General features: G+C 36.6%; 1 long non-coding RNA gene across 1 annotated transcript; it reads right to left on the reverse strand.

The window, feature by feature from the left end:
* Positions 1 to 6,909: 6,909 nt before the first annotated feature.
* On the reverse strand, positions 6,910 to 20,652 carry LOC311420530. The gene is made up of 5 exons (XR_014684354.1): positions 20,332 to 20,652; positions 18,741 to 18,878; positions 12,956 to 13,020; positions 9,071 to 9,173; positions 6,910 to 8,124 (listed from the first exon to the last, which is right to left on the reverse strand). It is a non-coding gene; the product is annotated as an uncharacterized lncRNA (long non-coding RNA).
* Between the last annotated feature and the right edge of the window lie 2,701 nt (positions 20,653 to 23,353).

The following is a 23,353-nucleotide window of genomic DNA, read 5'->3' on the forward strand; positions in this document are numbered from 1 at the left end:
AGAATGGGACAGATTTGGCAAACATGATGGGTACTAACCAAGGCTTGCAGGAGACAAAATTATGACTTGCATATGACCAAGTACACACTTTTCCAAGGTAGAACCCTCTATTTGTGAATTAAGGGCATACAGTAGCTGAAGTGACATGTAGGCACGGAATTGTGCCCAAGTCTATAGACACAGTCTTTCTCTGAGAGTCCTCCTTTTCTTTGAATTTGTTACTCTTGACACCTGGCACTGTAGACAAGTTTATGGAAGGAGTACAAAAAGATTTGGAATTAATCTCTAAACAGAAGCAAAAAAAAATTAAAAGTTGTCAAACCACAGAAATCATACTGAATGAATATAAGAGAGATAGCATCTTATCTATTGATAAATTCACAAATTAAAACAAAATAAGCTCAAAGATGAAGGATAGAGATCTTTTCTAAAGAAATCTGATCAAATGTAGAGATTTAGGTATTTTGAACATTAATGAAAATTGAAAGTATAGTTCATCCCAATATATTTATTATTGTACTGAGACACTTGCACTGAAGATGCTTGTTTCTATGTTAGCCAACCTTCACTAAGACAAAATGGAGAATAACAAGCCTGATTCACTTGCCTTGCTTTTATTTTTTGTTAAGATGTGTCTATATGAATCAGTCATATTACTCTTTTTTAGTATGTCAAAATACATCAAGATATATATAATCGGTTTGAACAGATAATTTGATGCATAGAAGAAAGTTTCATGTCTTTAATTAAGATTGGATGAAACTGATCATAAATCACTTGCTTCTGTTGTTTAATGTGGGCTAGAAAACCCTTCACTTTGAGAGATCTTTTTCTTCATCAGTTATGGATGTTTCCTTTTTTTGAATTCATTACACTAGGGTAAGATGCATACTTTACAGACAAAATCTTTAGAAGACGTATAAAAGGTGCAGTTAAGCAATGTAGAAAGTTAATTTTTGCAGTGGTATGTTTTAACCCCAGACAAACAAAAAATATAGACAATATCAGATGAAATAGGACAGTAGTCTACTGCTGAAATTAAGATACTCCAGAGAAAGACTGAAACAATCAGAACAGGTTGAGTAGGATAGCATGCTTACAGCCCCTAGCACCAAATAATCACTGAATCACAGAATAACAGAATGGTTGAAGAAATCACAGAATAACAGAATGGAAGGGACCCCTGGAGATCATCTAGTCCACCCACCCAGTTCAAAGCAGGAACAGCAAGAACAGGTTGTTCCTGGCTGTATCCTACTGGTGTTTGAATATCTCCAAGGATGGAGACTCCACATCCTGGCTGGGCAACCTGTGCCAGTGTTTGACTGCCCTCACAGTGGAAAAATTTCTCCTTCTGTTGAAGTGGAAGTTTCTGTATTTCATTTTGTGTGCTTTGATTGAGGACAAGTGAGAAAAGTACAACTTCATCATCTCCTTCCCCCCACCAGCAGATATTTTTATGCATTGGTAAGATTCCTTGAACCTTCTCATCTCCAAGCTGAACAGGTCCAGATCTCTCAGATTGTCCTCTTATGTCATATGCTCCAGTCCCTTAACCATCTCCATGACCCTACACTGGACTCATTCCAGTAAGTCCATATCTGCCTTACACTTGGGAAGCCAGCATTGGAGCCAGAGTCCCACATGTGGCCTTCAGGGAATCACAGAATCACAGATGGTCAAAGTTGGAAGGAACCTCCAGAGGTCATCTGGTCCAACACCCTTCCCAAGCAGGGACACCTAGAACGGGTTGCCCAGGATCACATTGAGGCAGCTTTTGAAGATCTCCAAACTCCAGTTGTAAGAAGAGGAGAAGGATCACCCTCTTCAATCTGCTGGCAACATTATTCCTATTGCAGCCGAGGAAGCCTTTGACATTCTTTCCTACAAGGGCGCATTGCATCCTTAACTTCTTGTCCATCAGGACTCACACGACCTTCTTTGCAGAGCTGTTTTCCAGTTTTTTGCAGAGCTAGTTGGCCCTCAGCTTGTATCAGTGCCTATGATTATTCCTCCTAAGGTACAAGGTTTGGCATTTGTCTTTGTTGAACTCCATGAGGTTCCTATTGACCTATTTCTCCAGACTTTCCAGTCCCCTCTGGATGGCAGCATAACCCTCCGGTGTACTAGCCACTGCTCCCAGTTTTGTGCCATCTGCAAAACTGCTGAGGACACTCTCTGTCCCATTGTCCAGATCATTACTAAAGATGCTAAACAGAGTTTGTCACAGGGTTGGCCCTTGGGATACGCTATTAGTGACTTGCCTCAAATTGGACTTCATGCTGCTGATCCCAAACCTTTGAGCCTAGCAGTTCAGCTGGTTTTCAGTCCAGCACACTGTAAATTAGCTTAGCCCATACTTCATCTGTTTGTCATTGAACAATATTATGGGAGGGTATGGAAAGCCTTACTGAAGTCAAGTTGAACAACATCCACTGCTCTTCTCTCATTCACCAAGTCTGTCATTTCATTGTGGACAACTATCAGGTAAATAAGGCATAGTTTCCCCTTCATAAATCTGTGCTAAGTATGTCCCCATCATCTTCTTGTCCTTCTTGTGCCTAGAAATATTGTCCAGAAGAAATTTGCTTAATCACACACTTAGGCAGGGATTGAGGCAAGGCTGACTAGCCTGAATCCTCCTTCTTTCCCTTCCTAAAGTGACATTTGATTTCTTCCAATCTTTCAGTTCCCAAACCCCTTTCCATGACATTCCGAAGGTAACCAAGAGTGGCATCACGATGAAATTTACCAGCTCCCTCATCGGGACTCATGTAAATCTATCAGGCCCCATGGACTTACCTATGTACAATTTAAGTGCTCCCTAAACTGTTCTTCCTCTACCTTCTTCAGTACAGCTTTGATCCTGATTTTCTCACTTGTCTCAAGGAGCTGGGTTTGCTAAAGGCTGGACTAACAAGTGCAAAACAAGGTGAAGAACATATTGCATACCTAAGCCTTTTCCAAGTCCTTTGTCACTGGGTCTCCCACCCCTTTTGGGAGCTGGCCTATGTTTTCCTTTTTCTGCTTATCTACCTATAGAACCCATTCCTGTTGCTGTTCATATCCCCGTCACATTCAACTCTTGGTGGACAATTGCCACTATCCCTGCATGGTGGGACTGTGTCTTTATATTCCTTCTATGAGGGAATCTTCACCCTATTTCCCCTTCTTGTATGTTTCCGTTTTATATTTAGGTTTTACCAGGAGCTTGTTGCTTTTCCATGCAGGTCTCCTGCCACTTGATTGATTTCCTGCTCATCAAGATACACCATTCTTGAGCTTGTAGGAGGTGCTCCTTGGAAATTACCTGGCTCTACTAAAACAGTCTTCTCTGCAAGACCATATCCCATAGGAATCTTCCAAGAAAATGCTTGGGCAGGTCATAATGATGTAAAATTCTCCACAGTGATTTTCTTGACAGCCTCCGGATATGAATTCCTATGTTATTTCAGAAGAAAATAATCCTTACCTGCACCCCAGTGAATAGCATACAGAAATGAGCATTGTTTGGTGGAGAGAGGTTGAAGTTTTGTATAAACTCTGCATACCATGCTACTATTTCTATCCCACCACACCCAGCACTATATTAATCCCTAAGAACAGCAATGTTGGGGAAACTTCATCCATAATAGTTACACCAAACTGTGATTAAATTAAGCAAATATGTATAAATGTATTTGCATTTACTGGACAAATTATTCATTTATATTAGATTATTTTCCTTCACTAGATAACATATATCATCATTTTTTTTCCAACACAGTATATTCAGTGTCCTGTTTGACAATGATCCATGGATGTGGGCTTGATTTAGGCAGTTTAATGTGTAATATGAATTTAGATATGTAACTGTTACTCCTTATTACCCATTGACATGGGCTAGTGGAAAAAAATAAAATAAAATACATAATGAAAAAGAATGGAGTCAGACACTGTCTATATTTATCACGATTGCTATGCAATAGCACAGATTAACATGATACCAACTGCTGACATGTTATTCAAGAAGAACTGGGAATTCAAAAACTATAAATGGACAGATAAGACTTTTAAAACCCCACATAAACGTTGCTTCATCTTCCAGAAGAATAACACAGATTATACATATGGTAGGAGTCAACGGTTGCCAGACATTGTGGAGGAGAATTGTTACACATCCATCTCATTTGGACACATAATGGAAAGAAATCATTAACACGTTTTATATGTTCATTTGTTAAGGATAATTAACATTTATTCTTTTTTTTTTTTTTTTTTTTTTTTTTTTTTTTTTCCTGTGGAAGAAACAGATTTAAAATATGTGAGCACTAGGACATGACATTGTCAGAATAAATGACCCCACCAAGGGAGTTTTTCAAGCCCAAATGTATCAAGCCCAATAAGGTATCTCAGAGGCTAATTGAACAATTATAGAAGTACTTAAATCTCTGTATCAAGCCTGTCGAGCAAAGATATGTTATTGGAAATTATCTTCAAACGGCTTAGCTTTGGAGACGAGATGTCTGGGACAGGGTTGCAGACAGGCGTTTTCTTAAGAAGTTGCAATTGTCAGAGAGGGGGTAAATGAAGCAGAACTTTGCCAAATTCAGCTAAGCAAGGCAGCTCCTCCTTCCCATGCAATCAATATTTGAGTTTGATTGCAGGTGTTTTACAGTGTGCCAGCCCTCCCATTCACACAACAGTTGGTCCAAGTGCTGTGTGAGCTTCCCAGAAATGTGTTTTTGTGGATAAATATGTACTTACATATTGTCTTTGCTAAAAGTGAATTCCTGCTATAAAAAATTAATGGCATATGTTGTATTATTCATTAAGAAAATTTATTTTTGCCTGGCAATTGTTTCTTTTTAAGTAGGTGATCCATAATGTAAAGAAAACATCATAAGAATATAATGGCTGCACAGTCTGATCAAACATTGTTTGGTTTCATAGTTGTATGTTGATTTTTGGTCATGTATTGCCTATTACTTGCATTTTGCATGATTACTTGAGGGAAGAGGCCAACATTTATACTGTGTTAGATCTTTATACAATATTATTTTCTCCTTTGGCTTAAATTATATATGTATATCATGCATTATCATGCACAAGCTGGAAACATTTTAAATTCTTGAACATCTCGGACACATCTCTAGAGTTTACACATTAGAAATGACATGCTCCCACAGAAAAATGCTTACATAGTCACCTGAATTTGTCTGTTATTAATATGTAAGAAAAAAACACAAACAAACAAAATAAACATGATCAACCAACCAAAAACACTGTATAGGTGAAAGACTGAAAGACTGTAGTTATGTAATTTTGGAAAGGAGAACAAGGAAGAATGATTTTATAAATGTTTATTGCAACCTGTTTTAGTATGATGCTGTCCTTCTCTCTTCTCTTACACCGAACAAGGAAAATGTTTATTTCCTAGTGTATTCTCATCAGCAAATAATGGAAAAAAAGAAATGTTCATTAACAGAGTTTTATTTAACATATTCATGTTTATATGTTTATATATTTATAAATAAACATGTTTATTTATATATATTATATATATTATATTCATATATATACTTATACATATATAAAATATATATTTATCATATTCATGTATATGACACCCCAGGAAATATTTCTAACTGAATAGTATTTTTCTTTCAATGTATGTCCTCAGGGATCATCTGTCAGATTGACTACTCACTTTGGCCTACTTTTAATGCAGAACTATCTAATTTCATTTCCTGTAATAGTATTTTCTGTTTACATGAACTCTTCTCTTGCTGTTAGAGATCATATAGGTAATTTTTAGATTGGGAATCTGAAATGTGAAAACAATCAAAAGTCCAAAGTAGATACTTTGAAGCAATGGATGCTGAAATTTAGTAAGTAAAACTTGGAGAAATGTTTTTAAGTAGTTAATTGGAAAAAAATTATTCCAAAGATAGAGGACATATTACTTCAGGTAGTTGAAACAATATTTCATTGCTTCTACCTTAAATTTGTATTTTTGGTATTTCCTGTGAATTCATTTGAATTTCTTTGATGTATTTGCAAATCTTGTTTGATAAAACACTCATGTTAAGGTTTGTAAGTGTACATGTTACAATGACAACATTGTTTTCAGTCAACCTAGATGATCTGCACTGTACCTAGGTACCATCTTGTGAAGTTTTAGATCTCTCAGTAGCTTCAGAAAATCTTAGCAATAATGAACTTTTCCAAATTAATTCTAGCATATGAAATGGCTTTACTGCCCTTCTGCCTCCATTAGAGTTGTCTTAAAATAATTAAAATAATTATAAAAAAAATAATTAAAATAATACATCTGAAAGCTACGATCATTTTATGCTTGTGTTTTTCATTTTATTTTATTTTATTTAACTTGAAAGTCTGCAGACTAGCTAGTCCTTCTGCTTGAAATTCTAGTAATTTTTCCTAAATTAAGGAAAATCCATTGCAGAAAGTTTTGATTATTTTAATTGCAAGATTCCCATGTAAGTGCAAAAGGAAAAATTCAATGCACTAGGGACTCTACATAGAAAAAAATAAAACATAAAATTTATGTAAGTGCATATGTCATGCATATTTGTAACTAGATAGTATTCCCACTCCCTCTCCCCCCCAAATATATATATTCAACGTCCATAATGTATGGGATTGTATAAATAAATATATATGCATATACATACATGCATATGCACATACATTATACATGCATTCAATAGATTCTTTTAAAATTGATGAATAGAAAACATGAGATGCAAGCTTGCTTTAATTAAACTTGCTGTTTTCTGCTTTTGGCTAAAAATGAAGATGTTATATTGAAAACAGCTAGGTGTGTGCAGAGCCACAGAAATTCAGTAAGTCGTAGTTCACTTGGGAGGTGTGGAAGGCAGGGAAAATGAAAACCATGGCATCCTTTCCTAGTTCCAACAGCAATGCTGGGTTAAGGAGCTCCTTCTGTCTCAGGACATTTATTTCTTCTCCTGTGTCACAGTTCAGTTCCTATACCACCTACTTTTTACTTAACTGAGGCAAAGCCATTGTCCAAGAAATGAGGCAAATCATGAGTACCACTGTGCAACTTACACCTGACTGGTTTTCTGTAAGCGTCAGGGAGATGTGCTGTCTCCAGAAATTTCAGGATTTCGAATCACCATAAATGTCTGACCAACAAGCAAGAATAAAAACTAAGGAAAATACAGCTATTGACCATGTTTTGGACTCATGGAAAAGTCCATGTATATTCAAAGGAATATCAGTTACAGTCTGCACTTTAATATCTTGCATTTTAGCATATCTCCCCAAATATGAATAATTAGAGCACAGTGGCTTTTGAAGCCTGTGGTACTGTGACTGGCTCTGCTTGGCATCAGAACTTCACCTGTACTCTGCCTTTTTTTTTTTTCTTAATTATATTAAATTATTTATTTTCTGAAAATCTTTCATCCCCTGTCAATATTTGGTGCTTTTATCTTGAGAAAGTGGTAATCTAGGCATGTCCAACTATGCCCAACATACTGAATGCTTCTTTAGTCTAGAGAACACATATAATAGAAAGGAAGGAGAACATATTTAGAGTGTTTTCTCTTAGCTTAGCTAGTAGACTTGAATGCACAGTTGATAAAACAGGTTAACAAACTGTGTTTACTACAGTGTTTACACAACCAATGTGAGCTGTTGGTGTTTAACTACATGGGCATTTAAACTTTGCCTAAAAAAATGGACAACTCACAGACTACATTTACAACAACTGTTTTTGACTGAGAGCTGTTGTAGTTAATATGAAATGACTATAGCAATTCTATTCAGTTCTGGATTCTGAATCAAAAGTAATTCTTATTCTCCATGGTTACTTTACACTAGGAAAAAAATATTTCTCTGTTTGCATAGAAAAAAAAAAAGTTGGAAAAAAGAAAGGAGATGGAAAGCATTCAAAAATAAGTGTTGTAATTTTCCTCCAGTTTGTTGCACCTTTACAGCCTAAGGGGGCAGGCTTGAGGAACTGAGCATCTCAACCCCTTTAGCATGCTTGCGATTTGCACTTCTCAGCTGTCATTCTTCAACTCATGTTAGACCCATACAGACAGTTGCTGTTCTTCTCAGCCACCTGAGAATAACACCTTGATGATAAACCTGCAATTTAAAAGAGATCTCTCTATATTTTTTTTTCATCAGCGTATAAGTCTATGTGTTTGTACTGCATGTTGTCCTTTGGTTTAGTCCACAATTTGCTGGGAGTTGGTCAAATCCATTGATGTGAAACCTCAAAATATACTCACAAGTCCTAACTGCATAACGAGAAACAGTTTTTCTACCAATACTTCCTTCCTGTCTTTGACATAATTCTTTAAGTAGTAATATTCCTGAGATTTTTTTCCTAACATGACAGACATTCAAATTAAAAAGTAGAGCTTGTTCTGGTGGTGGATCAACATATGGACTATATGTCATTGCAACTCCCATTATCTTAAACATCTTCACTATGGAGAGCTGCTAAATTTTTCAGAGCTACTTTTTATTTCACTGTTCTCCTCAAACTAGCATCATATCCTTAAATGATCTTTCCTGGATCATTTGTTCTACTTTTAGAAAAATGCTGCCACAAAGAGAATGCTTTCTAAAAAGGTACTGATGGAAGTTTCCATTTTGTTTTTCCTCAAATATCTTTTCTGGCAAATATGGGAAAAAAAAAAAAAAAAAAAGAGTTCATATTCTATTTTTACGGATATTATTGTGTCTGTTCAATTTACAAAGCACAAAGGGCTGGCATCAAAGGCTACACCCAATACAGAAGAAAAACACTAATCAGAACAGGTTTTGTTTCATTCTCATATAGTTTTCTCTATTTACATATTGGTAAGAGGCCTCTGCTTGAGTGTATCTTTCTGATTTGATCTTAAAATCCGTTTCTCTAAAAATAAAATAAGACTCTTATTTGGTTTACTTTTTAAATTTTTCTCTTATTTACTCTTCTCTAAAATGCTATCAATAGTGTAATAGAGTGATAAAACTGTGTTGTTTTAAATGTATATGCTTACATGACAAGCTTCTTGTGAAATATCCAGTCAATATATCTTACCTTGTTAGACTTCTACACAGCTGATTTCTGCAACTATTACACAGTTCCTTCTTATAGCCAATGGAGTGAAGCAAACTTTTGTGCAATTATAATTGTTCTGTCTCTGTTAGGATGGAATAAATTGACAGAAGAATAAGATCAATTTTACTTCAATATGTATTTTCTCTGATACAGTCTTGCTTCTTACTGCTTTACCTCCTTGATTATTACATTTTCCAGAAAACTTTGATTTTGTTAAAAATGTTACAATGTTTTTCAATCATAGCTCAGGTGCCAATTAAATCTGACACAAAGTAGGTGATTATCATCACCTCTATTGTCCACCAAGAGCCAGTACAGAGGTGCATGTCTTTATGCTAATCATATATTTATGTGAAGAGTATTCCTTGTTTTCGATGTTGAAATAAATAATATGTTTCAATGGATGGGGACATTTTATACTGAATTATAGATGGCTGTAAACTAGAGAGAGAAGTTTTACTTCTGACTCTAGGAACTGTCAATAGGCAAGTACAGTGAAGACACTGGAGTATTCACACAGGTGATATTGTTCCTCATTTAGTGGAAAGACAGGCACCAGCTGACCTCCAGGAAAAAAAAAATGTTTAAGAGTTTAAGTTGATTAGCTTTTGAGAGAATGAATTGAATGCAAATGGGATCACTAGGGGGAAATAAGATTATTCTGAGAAAGCTATCATGGTTTACTAGAGAAAAAAAAAACGTTGCTGGATAGTGTCTGAGAGATGATTCAGTTAAATACATAGCCAGCTGTGTTTAAAAGAAGGAAAATAAACTACAAAATGATGTTTTTATGTGAGCAGGTTGAATATGATGTTACTTCTCGTATTCATATGTGTCTTATATAAACATCTGTAACTGCCATTATTCTTTGTTTATTACCAAAACAAAACAAATTCCCAAAGTTATCTTCTAATGCAAAGGGATAAATAACTAATCTCTCTTTTGAGGCAAAAGCGTGTCTGAGTAGCTAAGAGACTATAGGGCTTGTTCTCACAGTTAAAGACATGTTAATGTTACTGCTTCCTTAACAACGCCAGGTTAAGCTTTAAATACTGTTTTAGATAAGTCATACCATACAACTGTGACAGAACCAGAAAGGAAGAAGTCAGGCCCCCTGGGGACTCCAAAACAATAAACAAAAGTGAGGAACTGGCTCATAAAGTTTAATTATTTTTAAGTGTGTATGTAATTAGTTAGAATAATTGAATTCTAACTAATTGGAGAATTGAATAATCAATTCAATTACAGAATTTTGCTGTTTCATTTCATCAAAGCCCTAAAGTTAGCCAGAATGGTGAAATCCTCATTGGGCAGGTACAACAGCCGTGATCCCACTAAATGTCACAGATGCTGTGCTGGCAATTTGATCAATAAGGCAATTTGATCAATAAGGAGGAACGCACTTGAGGTGTGAGGGTGGGTGGAGCTTTACAGCAGACCATGGAGAGATGTGCTTGAAGCTAAACATTAGTAGCTTTGGAGCCACTAATAGGTGTTAGGGGAGAGGAACTGAGAGACAGAACTCGCAGTTCATCTTCTTGACACTTTGATGCTGTTATCTGAGAAACAAAATTTGCCTTCTGATGATGTGATACATTGCATTCAGGTTCAAGACATAGACATATCAAGCTACATTCCAGTGAGCATAAAAAAGGACTGATTCCAACAGTACACATGGCAACTAATCATTATAGTTTTATGATCTGTTTGATATTAGGCCAAGTCAGGCTTTCAATGAATTTTTGTATTTTTCTCTGTTGTCTATCTAATGAATCAGGCAGGAGATATGAATTTTAAATATAATAATCACAAGCCTACAATATTTGTTAAATGATACAAAATATATGCATGGCAGATGTAAATGTTCAGAATTGCATACAATGACTTGAATGCGTACATTTGTACAAAACTTTAAGAAAGGAAAATTTCAGTGAGGGAATACAATGATAAAATACTGGAAAATAACAAAGGTTTCTAAGAATGCTATTGTTGATGCTTCTGGTAGCCATGCTGCAGAAAATTGATCAAAAGGATAAAGGACAAAGTCTCTGCACTACATAAATTATGCAAAAAATGTGAATGAATAATTTGCTTCATTAGAGACAAATTAAAATCAAGATCCTCATGAAAATATGATCCAATATTACAAGTGATATTACCATAATATTACCAATAATTCATATTTTGAATGTGGATGTTAACAGTCATTTTGTTCTGTCCTTTTACAACTCAGCATAAGCCAATCCAGCTGTGGCCAAACAACCCTCTCTCTGCCCCTGGCTGCATGTTCCCTGTTCTCTCCTTGTGTTGGCTAAGGCTGCTGTAGAGCCACTTGGCTTTCCTCTTTCTTGGTGACTGGCAGTGGGGTTTGCTGGTGTGAAGGTTTTTTAAACTCTGAGTGAACAGAAATGGTATAGCTATTAATAATCCTTGAACCTGGAAAGAAACTGTATGCACAGTGTTATAATCCAAAACTTATTATTGCACTATAAACTAAAGCTAACCTAAGCCAAACCTAGGTAATTGCTATCATAGCAAAAAAAAAAAAAAAAGCTAAAATGAGCTTAGGACATAGGCAAACCCATATAAATCTGGATCTCCTACAATGTCAGGTTAGCACAAAGCCTGTGACCTTCTACTTGTAATAGAAAAATACCATGCTTATTGGACTAAAACAGCTCTACCTCTTTCATTGTTCCTCCCACCAAGTCTGTCCAGCTCAGGAAGCTCCTGTCCAGTCTGAGCTCTGCATGGCATGCAATGCATTTCTGCAGCTCTTTAGCTCCAAGAAAACATTGTTCATGACCTCAGAGAGACTGGAAGATTGGCTACTACTCTGGGGTATACTGCCTGAAGTGCCAATAGGTCCTGGAGCTCAGAGAGTACCTAAAGGAGTTGTGTCAGAACTCAGATGAGCTCGTGAACAAATGTCATGCATACAATTTACTGTCTGTCTGAATTCTGCTGAACTTTATTTCTGCTGGTGCAATTCTACCAGTCAGGGACTTTTGCAATTGGAGATGGCCAAGTCCTGCCAGAGCAATGGATGTTATGGATCCTAATAAGCAGATGTTGGAACACTATATAAAGTTTTTGGTTTATGGGGAAAAGTAGAGCTATGAAATCTACTGTGAATGCAGGAAACAGTTACATTCTAATTCATGATTTTTCTTTGCCAACCTGTTTTGTTTGTTTGTTTGTTTGTTTGTTTGCTTTTTGAAAAAGCTGAAGTATCTCAGGCCTCTTGACCCAGTGGCTTTTTTTTTTTTTTTCCCTGATAAGGTCATATCCAGCAATGCCTTATGTTCATAGCAGTAACCTTCCTTTGATTCTGTGTTTCCTTTTTTGAAAGAACATGTGGTAGGAATTTCTTCTTAAGTTAAGAATAGTCATCTACATTATATTCAAAGACCACAACAAAATACTTGAATGCTTCTATTTTTCCTGTTGTATTTACACAACATAGGAAGAATTACCTTTTTTAATGTGCTTTAAATCTGAGGTTTGGGGCTCACATTTGTAGTTAGGTCTCTTAGGGACTGTAACCCATATAAAAACACATTGATTTCAAGAGATTTACATCTGGCACCTGCAAGTCATAGAGTAAGCCTGTTGTTAATGATTATCTAATGTTATAACTGTTTTCATTTTGGTTTAGGAAGATTAAGAACAGAAGGAAGATATTCTACTGGGTTTTGAGGACACAAAATTCACATAAAGATTAGAACTTGTAACAGCCTCTGCATGTCATTGTGAGCAATTAATTAAATATTCATTTTATGAAGGAAATAAATGACTAATAGAGGAAGCATCACTCTGAGTGAAGTGAAAATTGTTTGTTTACCATGCAGTAATCTGACATACCTTGTTCAAGTGGTAGGTGAAAGGTATTTTGCCAGTAGTTACTCATATGACTGCTTCTCCCTTTGCTGAAAAAAAGAAACAAAAAGTGCAAGTTATAATGAATCTTCTATATTTCCCTTCATGGTGAATCTTAAAAAAAATAAAAATAATAAAAAAAAAATAGTATGATGCATAACTTGTAGACAACTATGACATTTAAAGTAGTGATTTAAATTTGAGAAAGATGGGAAAAAAATTGGCTTTGTTGTCTGTAATGTCATCAGTATCGAGCTCTGCTGGATTTCTGAGAGAAATCAGATGGTGAGATAGTAAAAAACATACTATTGTTTGTACTAGGGTGTTATCCTGGGGACATCCAAGAACAGAGCTCCACTCTGCTAAGCGGTATAAAATGGAGTAACTGACATCATCTGCCCCAACAGGGACACCAGCAGTTCCTCAACAATGGGAATTCAGTGGGGACAGCTAAAGCTGTGCAGGGCAAGGGCACTAGATCAGACCTTAGAGCTTGCTCCAGGCTGGAGAATATGTCCTCCTGATAAAGGGAGGCACTAGGCAAAACTACTAGCTCAAGATCAAGAGCTGCATCTATGGACAACATGGATACCTAGGGGAAAAATCTGAATCTTGATCTATAGCTGTAAATGTTACATCACATTTTTGAAGCAAGATTCAGGGTCAAAACTGATACCAAGTTGTATGGCTGTGACAGCAGAACATGAAGTAGAGATTCTTGGTTTATGAAATAATATTATGATTAAATATTTAAAAGATGATGGAGGAAAAAAAATACTTATAATCCCACTAAAATTATTTTTAATATGGGAATAAGAGAACAAAGTCCGTCCATAACAATATACTTCCCTGGGCTAAGGAGAGAATGCCATTTCCTCAGGAGTGTTTTGAAGAAGCCCAATTTTTATGAATCACAATAACATTGCCTTGCCAAGTTCTGTCCTTGTGCACTTCAGTTATAAGACACAGTTAACAGCCCTTTCAGCTATCTGAAAGTTAGGAACATCTGCTGTAGCACTGTGCCAGTGTTGCCAGGGATTGGCTCTCAAACCGAATTTGTATTTGTCACTACCTTACCAAACCCATTTCACTCAGCAGCATTATGTGGAAAAAGGGAATTGCATTAGGTCTTTCTGTAATAGATAAATCTTCTATTTTTTTTATTTTTTATTTTTTGGGGTGGGGGGAGAGAGAGGAGAAAAAAAATCCCCTAAGTTAATATTATTATAAAAACAGTTATATGCTTTTTTACAAACAGTTCCAATAGTACGTTGTAGTAGGTTGTAAATAGTAAAAAGGTGTGCTGCCTGTTACTTATTCTGTGGTAGAAATGTTTCCTGGTTTCCCGGTTTCATGGTACAAATATTTACAAGCTGAAAAATGACTAATTACAAATTTCCCCCTCCACACACAGCCTATTTTCCCAAATACATTCAAGTTAGGCCAATATATTTTTAATTAATATTTGTAAAATTAAAGAAATTTAAAGGAGCCAAAAAGTGCCCTCAGAACATTTGGCTAAAAATGATAGGGCTGGCATGCTCTTACTAATACTTTCTCAGTAGTTCTTGAGCTTAGTGTCTAATTGCAACCAAATTTACCAAAGGACAGAGGTATCAAAAGGATCCTATAAGCTTTGTAAAAAAAAAAAAAAAAAAAGTTAGGGAGATGAAAGATTTCTTTTTCCTTCCTTTTTAGTAATTTTTTTTAAGGAAACCCAAGGAAGATTTTACTGAGCTTTGCACAGCAGACAGTAGAGATAATTGTAACACACTAGCATTCATAGAGCAACCAGCCTAACTGCATGTGTTTCACCAGTGATAGTATGTGGTAATTCAAAACATAAGGAAACACAGAGAAGGATTTGGGAGTCCTGCAGAAGGGCTCATGTGCAGAGCTGGTTACATATTGTGGTGGTGAGAACAATGATGCATACATATTAAATCAGATAGGAATAAGGCTTTCTAGGCCATTAATTTACCCACTGGAGCAGAGGTCAGTTTATGAATTCTTGTTTCCAACTTCAGTGCCTTATTTCTACAATAATGAGAGAATTTACTACTACTACTATTGCTGCCATGACTACTAAATAAATAGAAATTAAAGGCTCCCAACAAGAAATAAGTGGACCTTACTCTTTTAATTACTTGTATTCTCTATGTTGTCAGTTATTTAAATCTATACTGGAATTAACTATTAATTATTGTCTATAACTGTCAAATACTTATATTTAAAGCAGAAGCCTACATTTCAAAGATATCTTCTTCATGTTTTATATTTAAGACAGTAACTTTTAACAAAGATAACAAGAGAAAAAATTCTACCTCCCCCCCCCCCCCCTCAAGTCCAGGATAAACATTGACCCATAACTTATTTATTTTAAATGGCTTTGTGTTTTTTTTTTGGCTGAATAACACTAAACTCAAAATGTATGATCTCAGTTGTTTGTATCCAAAAGGCTTTATGCAGAAGTTGATTTCCTTTATTTATTTATTTTTATGAGCAAACAGCTTAGAGTAAATTTCCTCTAAGCCTTCTCTTCTAGAATTTCTCATTGCATAGCATATCTGTCTTTCATACTACTTCTATTTGTTCTTCTAACTTGGAATTCTTTTGAGTAAATAGTTCGTATAGAGATGTGTCACTTAGAGGTTTGGATGCATTATTTTCTGTAAATGTTCTGCATATTGTTCCTACATGTCTTTTTCTTGTGCAGTAGAAAAACATTCAGCTTGCGTTTCAGAAATATTTGCTGTAAATTAGATTCAGAGCTTTCTCAGATGATTGTGTTACTGTTTTTTTTTTTGTTTTGTTTTGTTTTTTCACCTGTTTGCTTGTTTTTAAGTACACAGCCTGGCAAAGGCCAAAGAGTTAGAAGCGAAAAAGTAAACACTTTTTTTTTTTTTCTTCAGATAAGTAAGATACAAATACTCTTGAATATCCTGGAAAAGAAACTGAGGGGTCAGAAGTCAGTACTTCAATATTATATTTTTAGGATAAGATAGGAGGAATACTATTCTTTAATATTAAGACCTTCATTCTTAACAATGTTTTCAAAGATCTGTTATTTGAAGGGTGTGTTCTGAAAAATCTCTGCTGGTTTCAGCCACAATAGGATTGCACAGAGAAAAAACAAAACAAAACAAAACAACAATAACAAAAAAAACACTTTATCCCAGACTCTCCTCTCCTCCCTTCCCCTCTTTACATTTTCAGTCACTAGTTTATATCCTTTATTTGTTATGATATGGTAGGTTTTGCATTATTAGTTAGAGTCTGTATTTCTTAACCATAACTTTTTACAAACAGGCTTATACATATCACAGGCAGTTCTTGCTCATAGAGAATCTTCTATTTCTTCAAACTCAAAGTTAACATTTAGATTTAATTGCTATTATATAATGATCTATTGTATCCACCTAGATGATAATGAAGAAGTGATGGCTTTCATAAATGTTGTATTTGAGACAGAACAATTTAATTACGTGGAGTCTCCTTTCATGACATTTGCATAAAATGATGGCATTAAGCTCCCAGTGGTGCTCTTCCCATCATACACGAGATCAAAGAGCTATTATGCTCTGAGCCTGTCTGCAGCTGTTAAATGCTTTCCTTTCAAGGGCTGTTTTTATTCTCTCCATTTTTCAAGAGTATGTGCCATAAGTATCAGAGTTTCCACTGCACTTGAGCTGCAATTTTGCCAAAACAATGTTGTGGTCAGGCAACTGCTATGTTGTTTAATTTCTTAGGATTCAGCAGCTGAGATATAAAACACACAGCATACCATGGTCATGAAAAACATCATATTTTGTTCGCAGGCACTCTTCAGGGAGCTGCTGACTGTGTCCGGCTGACTCACTGGGAGAGTGCCTTTCTCAGCAGGCTACATATAGGAATAACGACCTGGGAAACTGGAACAGGGAGGAAACTAGACACAAAGGAGTGGGTGGGTGTGAATTTAAGGATGACAGCAAGGGTGAGGGAAAGGCATAGGAATGAGACTTAAATTTAAGATTTCTTCAGCCTCAACATTACTTTATCAGAAACTGAACTCTTGATGGAAGATAGTTATGCACTGAAACACTGCATGCACTTAAAGAGTTCTAGAGTATGCATGGTGAGGACTTTGGTGGTTTACAGCAGACCTTGTTGGAAATGTGAGATCCTGGTAGGATATTTTTTCGATATTTGCCATTGCTGATCCTCACATGTCATTTAGCTTTGGAAATCACAGAATTGTTGAAGATTGCTCAGGGCTGTGTCACATTGGGTTTTCACTACATCCAAAGCAGAAAAGTATTAGATTGTGCTCAGGTGGAATTTCAGGTTTCAGTTTGTGCCCAATGATGCTTGTCCCACCAGTGGGCACTACTGAAAAAAAGTCTGTCATCCTCTTCTTTTCCTCCCATCACATGTTTCTCCTCATGGATAAGATTCCCCTGAGCACTTCTCTTCTCTAAGCTGAACAGCCACAGGTCTCTCAGCCTTTCCTCATATGTCAGATGCTGCAGTTCCATAATCATTTTTTTGTTGCCCTGCACTTGACACACTCCGGTAAGTCCATATCTGCCTTGCACTGGGAAGCCCAGGAATGGATCCAGTACTTATCTTAGTACGTATGTCTCACTAACACATTCTAATAAGGTTTTGTGACAGAATTTAAGACTGCAAGCACAATAAGGGCTAAATCCATGGACAAATATGGTCAAGAAGGGATTGGATGCTGACATTACATCTGATAATGTTGCAATAAACAGTATTTTTTATATTTCTTGGTATTTATAATATTGGAATTTGTACAAGGTGTCCCTCTCTCCATTTTCAAAAATCACATCTCATCACATGAAGAAGTATGCCTTTTATTTCCTAGAAGACAAACTATTTTTTTTTTTTTTTTACACCACAAGTACCAAGACAGAAGAAAATGAAAATGTTTTTTTTTTTTTTGTTAACAGATTTACTAGAAATTAAGCTAGCACCATCCACATAAACAGATGAAGTTAAATCACTTTATCATTACTTAGATATGAAACAATAGCAAATAGCTTTTTTCTTTTTTTTTTTTTCTTTAATTGTTGCTCTCTGCACATCTCTGTCATCAGTAGTTTATATCTTTTTCAAAACATCTTACTATTCAGATGCATTATTGGGCTGTAGGAGGTAAATAAACAAAGTAATCTGGTAATCCTCACTGTGAAGAATTTGCAGCCTAAGGCTGTCTAAAATATCTCTTTAATATTTTCCAAGAAAAAGAATTATTTGTATGTGGGGGTCATTTTCTTGTATTTTTATGACCAAAGCTCAAAACAGACATTTATATATCCATTCAGTGATCACTGTAAGTACAAATTGACAAGAATACAACATGATATACTGCTTAGTGTTAAGTACTAAAACTCAATAATAAAACTCAATAAAACTAAAACTCTTGGCAAAAAGTGGTCCTAACAGTCTGACTTCCAAAAGAGGTAAAATGAAGGACACAGCTTCAGGCATTGCAATTTACTATCTGCAGCAAGAGGTAGAGGTTTACTACTTGAATCTTATTAAGTTAACATCTTTGACCAATACCAGTTGGCTTCTTAACATACTACTAAAGCACTTAGAACTTTTGCATATTTACTATTAGTTTCAGTAAGAATCTCAAACTGAGCAAAAAGCTAATGATTTGGGAGACATTTTTTTCTGAAATCACTGCTGCTCAAACAATACTATCACAAGAGTGTCTTGCTTTTATAAATCTCTATAAGATTTTAAACACATTTCTTACCCTAAAGGTGTGAGTGCTGGGGAATTAAATCCATTTTCAAACTGGGAAGTAAGTAGTAAGGACTACCCCTCTCTGCATTCTCAATTCAGAGAGTAATATTAAAAGTATCAATGGCCCAAAAGGCAGAGGTGTTCAGGCCTGCCAAAAACAAAACAAAACAAACAGACACGTTAGTGACAAAAGTCAATTCATTTTTAAACATGTGACTATTTTGAAGATAAGGATTTTCCATATATTAATACTCCTCTGTCTTTAGTTTTACCATAGAAGACCTGTTGATAGGTTTTGTTTCCTAGGAACAAGAGGTGAGTTCAAATTTTAGGGTCACCAATAAACACTGTCTCAAGCACTATCTAGTCATCAGGGGAAAAGTCAGAGGTGGCCTAGTACCCACTGAATTAATATGCCCTGCTCAAGAGTAGAAATCAGTTAGCTTAATAGACGGTACTTTAAGGAGAAAACACAACAGAACATAAGTAGATTAATTTATACTTTCTCCCCAGAGCAAGATGTTTTTCAGTCCTCTGATTTCCTGGTGAGATAATTGTTCATCTTACAGGCCACTAGACACTTAAGTTTGCAATTTTCATAATTCACAACACAATGTTAGGCTGCTTAAATCCACAAATTACAATCTCCAGTAACCCCATCACTTTGCAGTTATACAGTTACAGTGCAGGTTTACAGATGAATTATCATAGAAGTTATTTGTTTATGAATTGCAAATGTAGTTACTAGAAACAAATACCTAAAATCACACAAAATATTGCTTGGTATTTTAGGATGTGTTTAATGATGCCTCTAGAATAATTACCAAGCAATCCCAGAGGGCTTGTTATGGACAACTCTTAATTGCTATTATACAAAGAAAAACTTTGTCTGAGCAGATTTGCAAGAGATACATAAAGCAACATCACAGAGAAATTAGCGCCGCATGTTAGTGCCAACACTTACATTTGTAAGCTTATTTTTTAATACAATTGTCAGGCAAACAAACTTGTGTTGTCTTGTAGTAGAAACACTCAGCAGGACAATCACCTGTTAAAGTTTTAGTCAAATGTAGTGTTACTAGCTAAGGGTGTATGCATGTATGCACTGCAAGCTCCAACTGATGCCTCTATGTTGTCATGCACCTTTTTTTCAAATTTCTGCTTATGCCAGAGAAATATTTTCTTAAATATGACTACCAGAATATCAGCAGTTGTACCAAACCATTGTAACGCTGAGTCAAAAACAGACCGCTGAAAGGAAGTCTGCATGTATTGGCCAGATCTGCCAGAAAAGACTTTTTTTTTTTTTAACAGTTTTAATCTAGAACAAGTTGATAAAAGCCCTCACAAATGTTCAGCATCAAAAAAATCAGTAAAACTGTTGTTGAAAACACTTCTTGCAAATTGTTGATGTCCCAGAATTGGCAACACTGATGTCCCCATCTGGTTTACCAACACAGCTGAAGTTCTCAGTAAGGATCCCTCCTTGGGGAGTATTTCCTTGATAAACCACAGCTCCAGAGCTGAGATTCTGACTTCTGAAAGCAATGACACCTTAGAATTAAATTTATGCAAGTAAATAAAACATTCATAGTACTTGCCATCTTCTCCCTCCATTATGAGAGCTGGGAGCAGCATGAGCTCCCCTGGGTAGGCAGGACCATTCCAGCAACCCCAGTCAAGGAGCTGAGCAAACTCACAGGTGGTAGATACATCCAACCAACAGCCTAGATTATTATAGTGATAAAGCAGGCTCATAATCAAGCCTATATAAAAACCTACAGATCAGGATTAGGACCTAGTCCAGCTGTTGCCTGCAGGTCCCTTGTGATGATGCAGGCCACACCAGGAAGTCAGCCTGCTGGCTGGGGCCTGGATCAAGAAGGTACATCACCAGGCAGATCTGTAGCTGAACTAGAAACCAGGACTTCAACACAGATTAGGGAGAGAAGTAAAAGCCCAGAGAAGAGTTTAAATAGAGTGTCTGGGCCCATAGGTGTGGTTGGAGGCCCCAGATGAAGTTGGTCAGGGTCATTAAAACCAATTGTTGCACTCAGGCGCCTGATGGGGGCTTGCTTTATTTGTTTATTTATTTATTTTTCTTCTGAAGGATAAATATCACAAAGGGGTTCATATATTTTCTGAAAAATAGCTTGTCCTCATCTATACTGCCAATTTAAAACAGTCCCTTAACCATGTAATGCTAGTTAGCATGGGACAAAGTATTCCAGGAGATGTGGTGTATGGAGGCAATAAGCACAAACTGGAACACAAGAGGTTCTCTCTAAACGTTAGGAAGAACTTTACTTTGTGGATGACTGAACGGGCTGCTCAGAGAGGTTGTGGAGTTTTCCCATTGGAGATCTTCAAAAGCTGCCTGGACATGGTCCTGGGCAACCTGCTCTAGGTGTGTCTGCTTGAGCAGGAGGTTGGGCCAGATGGCCTCCAGAGGTCCCCTCCACCCTCAACCATTCTGTGAGTTCTGCCTGAGCTGGAGACCCATGGCTTGAAGCTGTTTAATATTGTGACATAGCTGTAGCCTAAGAGCCTCTGTTGAAAGTCAGGAGTCAACAACTCCATTAGAGCTGACATACAGATTCTTGGCTCATTGACAGGAGCTTTGAAACAGATTATCTTGGAGTAGCAGCAGCAAGCTAGTCTCAAGTTTTTTCTCTCCTGATGACAGCTATTTTTATTACAAGCATACTAGGATTGTTTGTCTTGATAGGCATGGGTTCAAACTTGTTACTTTTGGTAGGATCATGGGTGATACGGAGTGCCAGAGTATGTAGATATCCCCACTAAGATCTTCCTCAAGCTCCTTAGGCACAGGAACAGGCTCCACTTCCCCAGGGAAGTGGTCATGGCACTGAGCCTGCTGGAGCTCAAGAAGCATTTGGACTGTACTCTCAGACTTATGGTTTGATTTTTGTGTGGTCTTGTGCAGAGTCAGGAGTTGGACTCGATAGTCCTTGTGGATCCTTTCCAACTTGGGATATTCTGATTCTGTGATGACACTCTTACATGATTCTGAGATTTCTACACTGGTGTAGTTATTCTTGTAGTGGGAGCATCCCAACTATGATAGAGAGATCTCTAAACTACCAAGTCATTCTGAGATTTCTTCTTCTTCTTTCTAAAAAAAAAATTATGCTTCCTGTCTACCTTATTTTAGATCTCGAGAAAAATTTTGAAAGCTTCTATTTATTAAACCTGGCCATGGTTCTATGACCTTTACTATTAAAACAAAACATAATTTAAATACAATAGACACAATGAATAGGAAATGACTTATTGTTTACCTACCCTCCTAGCCTTTCCTGGTTGGCTACCATTCCACTAAATTTTAGTCCTTTCCCTTAGAGATGTTATAACTTATGTCACACGAACAAACATGTCTCATTTTGCCATTCAGAGAAACTGCAACTTTAGCAGAAATGGAATATAACAGTAACTTTTGTGTACAGAAAGTATACAGTTAAAAATACCAGCGGAAGTACAGCACTTCTGATTTCTGTCCCATGTATAAATCTTCATAGTAGATGAATCTGTTTTATCGTTGCCTTCTAGTGAACACAGAAACATACCAGGCCATCTTGTAGAATGGTTTGCTGGATAGTTTAATAGGTTGGTGGGCTTGCGTGACTTCTTTAGAAAAATATGTCTACCAGATTTGAAAGGAAAGCTCTTGTGATACATCTACAAGAACCAGCTGTGGGACTCTGTCCATATTTAAGATACCTTTACTTATATATCCAGATATGTATTACCCTTCTAAATTCTGATTACAGTTCCTGAAGACCTTGGTGTAGAGCTGATGGAGTTTATACAGAGAAAGAGTTGATAGTTGCTTGGTGTTTACTTCAGGGTGAGTTACCCTCCAGTGGTAAGAAGAGTTCAGATCAGTAGAATACTAACAGTTGTATACATGTACATATAAATTTAGATGTCTTAACCTCTATGCTGAATCCTACCTTTCACATCTACCTCCAGTAAATGAGAGTGTGGAGTGTGACCTCTGAATTCAGAGGATGTGGTAATGTTTGCAGTCTGGGTTCTGAACTGAAGCCTTCACTCCACCTGAGTATTTCCAGCAGTAGAGCACTAGACCAGGCACGGATCCAGCAGCTCCAGAAGTAGCAGTAGTGAAGTCCAGCCTAACCCAGTTCAAGTACGATACATCTAGTCACTTAGGGAAACTCATGCCATTCTCTTGTTGAGGTGCTGTCATTGGGAATGTTTTTAAGGCAGTCTTGGCACTCTGGCTTGTCTGAGCAGAGCAGGGGTCAGCGGTGCACCAGAAAGAGAAAGACAACTCACTGGGGGACAGAGACAGGAAAAACTAGGAGACAGACGACACCTTCTCTAAATCCTTGTAAATTCAGGCCCATCCTACTGAGCAGCTGATTTGTTTTCTAACCAGTCATACACTCACAGGGTATTTTATTCTGTCATTCTCTCTGCAGTTTGGCATGCTTCTTTCGACTTAGGCATGGACTGAACTCATGGCAAGTCTATAGAGAAATGGAGGTGAAAGTTGGGGTATATGCTGGCAGTTCTGATCCCTCTGTCTCTGGAAGAGTGGGAGCCATAATATGTTCCAAGAGGAGCTCCTTGTATCAA

Source organism: Aythya ferina (assembly GCF_964211825.1).
Source record: "Aythya ferina genome assembly, chromosome: 1".
Lineage (NCBI taxonomy): Eukaryota > Metazoa > Chordata > Aves > Anseriformes > Anatidae > Aythya > Aythya ferina.